A 4,962-nucleotide genomic window follows, 5' to 3' on the forward strand; every position below is an offset into this window, starting at 1 on the left:
TTCTATTTCTTTTAATATGTTACTTATTAACGATCATTACCTTTCAAATTGCAGGAAAAAATGATGGAGATGCAGTCAACTTCTGGGGAATCCTCTCCTAGTGACATAGACATATTCACGCAAGCGCTCGGGCCGCAGTCTTGCATGGAAAGAGGTTTGGGACGATCTATCAAGCATAAATGTTCATCCTCCTCAACTTCATCGACTTCACAAATTAATAATCTTACCTAAGATTTAGAAACTGCATGGCGTGAGAATGAGTATATGAGGTCGAGACAACAAGAGTTAGAGTCTATCTTAAAGCGACAGTCTCATTTAGAGACACCAACAGAGAGACCAGGAGGAAAGAATACGTAGTGAAGTCCAAGAGCAAGTGCAACGGGAGATGATGGTGCAAATGGAGCGTGCTATGTCGTTGCAACAGAATCGCGGTGGGCGAGGAAAAAAGAAGAAATAAATTTTATCAGTAGTTGTGGCTAGTTTTAATATCTAATTTTAAAATTTTATAAGATATTGTTATTTATTAATTGATGTTATGTAATATGATACAATTGATATGCTTTTAAATTTTATGAAATTAATATTTCTGATCTGTACGTTCGAATGTAAAGTAAAAATGTTCGAACGTTGGTTCACATTCGAACCAACGTTCAAACGTGAATACATAAAATTGTATAGTAACATTCGAACGTAGGCATCTACGTTCGAACGTTCTGACCCTTAAACGAACAAAACGTTCGAATGATTAAACGATTAATGTTTGAACAAACCTCCGAACGTACCACTTGCATTCGAACGCTCCTTCATTTACATTCGAAATAACGCCTGAACGTTAAACCCGTTATGTTTGAACATTGGTCTGTTAACGTTTGAACGGATATTCAAACGTTTATTATAATTAACATTCGGACGCATAAACGTTAGAATGTAAATATGATATGTTCGAACTATAATCAACGAACGTCAATTTCTCTCATTCGAATGCCAATCGGTCGGGTTGTCGTTCGAACGTTCAATTAGATGTTTGAACGTTACTTTCTGTTACAGTTCTTAACCGTCACAAAAAAAGGGAACGTTCGAACTTTCAACCAAACGGAACACCTCTAACCATCACTAAAAATATTTTTAGTGACGGTTCAATAGTAAACCGTTACCAATTTTTTTTTGTGACGCATATTAGGTGACAGTTTCAAACCGTCACCAAATATCTTTAGTGACGTTTTGGCAATTTTTGGTGACGATTTTCTCTGTGACAAAAGATAAATTGTGTCGTAGTGTCAAGAAGTAGAAGACAATATACAGACACACACATATATATATATATATAACAATATACACATACATATATATATATATATATATATATATATATATATATCGGAGCTTATCTTGGACACCCAGTGTCGTCAAGCTGTTCATTAGAAATCATTGGAGTGGCTGGTGGTGTGAAACACATCCTTTACACGAGGAGGCTGTCACTTTATGATAATACAGGGCTGAAAATATAAAAAGAAAAATTACAAGATCCAGTTGAATTTATAAAAAAGTACGAGTTCCACATGGCTACGTTAATGTATTTTAAGTCTGATCAAGTTGATTTTTGATTACAACTTCACTCTTTATTATCTATATCTTTCCGAATCTTTCAACCACTTCTTAAGACTTTTAAACCTGGTACATAATTTAAAACATGGGTCTTCGATCTCAAAAGATCACATCTGTTCATCACGATCCAGTTGTCGTAAAAAACTAGGTTTATCCGACAATAAATTAACTACTTATAAAAAGACTTGGAAAGGTTTTCTCAGCTGGAGCAATTCAACCAATTTGGACAAAGAAGAAAGCGGATTAAGTGGGTCATAATTAGTAATTTCTCTGCCAGTAAGTGGCATGGAGCTTGGCATATTATATTGGTTCACGCCACTGAAATATTATCGAGGTGGCCGGGGCGTCGCTAGTGCCCCTGCTAAATAAATAGGATTGTGATAATTAGGGTTATTATCCTATTAATACCCATCTACTGCATTTCAAGTTTTTTTATTTTTTTATCATTTTCTTTTAAGTATTTTTTTACATCCTTAATCACTATGAAAAAATTAAAAAAATATATAAATTTATTAATAGTCACTTCCTTAATCATTAAGTAAAATAAAAAATTGAAAGAATCAAATACAAAAAGAATTGTAAATGAATAGTAGTAAGGTAATAATCCTATCATTATTCAAATAAATGTCTTTCGTAAGCTATTTGTTAAAAATAGGTCCCACTAAACTTCTAAATACCTACCTTAATTCTAATTACTTTCAAAAAACTATTCAGGCACCATTGGACCATTACTCAAACTTACGGCTCAATCTTATCATTTATGTATTTTAATTTTTTAATTTTATTTAATGGTTAAAAAAGTGATTATTATTGAAATTGTATAATATTTTTTTAATTTTTTTAATGATTAAAAATGTTAGTAAATACTTTAAAAAAAGAAAAAAAAATCTATAACTAGCGGTACGATTAGCTGTAAAGCTAGTCGGCCCGCTAGCATGATCCTAGTTGAAATAATTGCAAACGATTTAGTTGTTGCTCATAGTGGTAGCAATATTAGACAAAAGAGAAAATGACGTACAAAGGATGATGTGAGCATGACCACTATCCTTTATTTTGATCCACCTAACTTGATTGTAATTTCTACTGAATAAAATCTTCTATAGCTCTGTCGACGTAGTCACGCTGCCAAACCACGTTAAATATTGTGTGTCGTGTGTATGCTTGATTCTTGTATTTATATATTAATTGTACTATCTGTCTCGTTATCATTGTATGTGAGTGTGGTATTTATCACAACAACAAGATGATGTGAGCAGGACCACTATCATTTATTTCCATTCTTTTTTTCTTTTTTATTTTTAAAGATAACTGTACTTCAACTAATACAAGTGCGGTTCAAAATTCTCATGTCTTAGAAGACATGAGAAATATAACAAATACATCATCAAGAAATTAGGAAAAAAAAGAACAAAATAACAATTAGAATTCCAAGGTTCAATTCTTTATAATTGAAAGACAATCCACAAGAAGGAACCCTATTCAGTGTTCATCATGGAGATGTTTCACTTCTCACTTCTTGGATTTTTTGCCCCCCTCTGCTAGTTGTGGTGCAGCAACTTTTGGTGTCCTCTCTCCAGGACCCTGTGCCAACCGTTCTTCTCTCTTGAATATTTTTCTCTCCCTGCTTGCCTTGTTCTTAGCACACTTGGCCTCAAACTGATCAGAAAGAGTCTTCTCTCTTGCCTTTTCAGCCTGACTTATGAATACTCTCCACGAGGACCTGCTTGTTTTAAAATACATTACCTTTCACCTTCATGTACATGTGCTTGTTAATTTTCTTTGATTCCTGGTACTTACGGAGCAAACGCCTAAGCACACGCATTCTCCTCATCCAGAGGATTTTGGTTGGCAGCCTTGCCTCCCTGGTACCCTTGCGCTTACCATATCCGGAGTGGCGACCCTTCCTCTTGGCCTCCTACATTCTGTTTGCTCATGCATGAGAGTGGATCTTTGTTGGTTTCTTGATTATGAGACCGTCCTTTGCCAGTTTCTTGATGTTCTGCCTAGAATTGGCCATAGAGATTTCATTGATCTCATTAAGGTCCAGCCAGACCTTCCCTCTGCCGCAGTTCAGCAAACTCGCGACGAGCTGCTTTTGGAGCTTCAACGAGACCATGCCTTCTATCTGCCCCTCCTCTCTCCCTCTCCCACGGTGACCAACAGAGGGTTTGTCGCATCATTTATTTCCATTCACCTCACCTCTTCATGCTTTTCTCTTGGGATGGAAAATGAACCTGGCCAACATGACCTTCTACCTTAAAACAGAACCCTCCCCCACCCCACCCCACCCCACCCCACTCCATATGGTTTCCACCTGGATTTGAGCTCTTGAGCAAAGTTTTGAATTCTGTTCTAGTGATTGTTTCGGTTCAATTATTGGAACGGAATATTTTGATATCGGTATGTTTTGGTGTACCGTTATGAGATAGTCGATATATAGATAACTTATATATATAGAAATTATATTCTAAAATAATATCAATACAAGTCTTAAAAATATACATAATTAAAAACTCAATAATATTTCTAAATTATAATTATCACTTAATGCACATATCTTCATAAAAAAGACAGTGCATATATGCTTTTACTTGCTTGTACGGGAAAGGGTGCATATGTGATGTCTGGATAGAAGAACAGGGTGGAGACGAGACACAATGCAGATATAGCAGGATGTCAAGATAGAAGAAAAGGGTTGAAGCTTTTACAAGTTTGCCCTTTCCTTTTCAGAATATTTCCCAAATTACCATTTAGCCCAATTCTAGACTAGAATACGTGTTCCGGACAAACACCGAGATTTGAGCCAAAACGGAACAATCCATCACACCCTTGTCGGTAACTGTTTGGGCAAGGAAAATTCAGAATGGAATGGTTTTTAAAACCTTCCTATTGAGAACCCCCAACATCTCCAACTCTAATCCATACGGCCCACTGCAACAACTAGATCGTAGATTTTATTAGCGAGCTAGATATTTGGTTAGTCCAAAATGTAGGAGTGTTTTCTCCATTTTTTGTTAAATTATAAGTTGCTATATGATATACGGATATTGATGCCACTACTCTTACAGATTCTTTACACTAGTGTTAGTGGAAGAAAAAGGTAATCTAGGGAAGAGATATGCAAATACGCAAAATTAAACACAAGGGTGTTGAACCAAAAATTCAAAATTTTCATATAAGTTTATTTGTAGGTGTTTATAAGAAGGTATATATGTTGATTTGGCTGCACAATCAGTGATATTAATGTGTTGCTTTGGCTCATCCCATTTTGATGCACTACAACAAAAACACTCTTTTGGGACAAAAAACTTTGTCCCAAAAGAGTGGGATTTTGTATCAAAAGACATTTAGGGATGA

The 4,962-nt window shown here is 35.4% G+C and overlaps 1 pseudogene; it reads right to left on the reverse strand.

Moving 5' to 3' along the window:
- Positions 1-2,931: 2,931 nt before the first annotated feature.
- Positions 2,932-3,774, reverse strand: LOC121263263 (annotated as a pseudogene).
- Between the last annotated feature and the right edge of the window lie 1,188 nt (positions 3,775-4,962).

Source organism: Juglans microcarpa x Juglans regia, chromosome 4S (assembly GCF_004785595.1).
Source record: "Juglans microcarpa x Juglans regia isolate MS1-56 chromosome 4S, Jm3101_v1.0, whole genome shotgun sequence".
NCBI classification, from domain to species: Eukaryota; Viridiplantae; Streptophyta; class Magnoliopsida; order Fagales; family Juglandaceae; genus Juglans; species Juglans microcarpa x Juglans regia.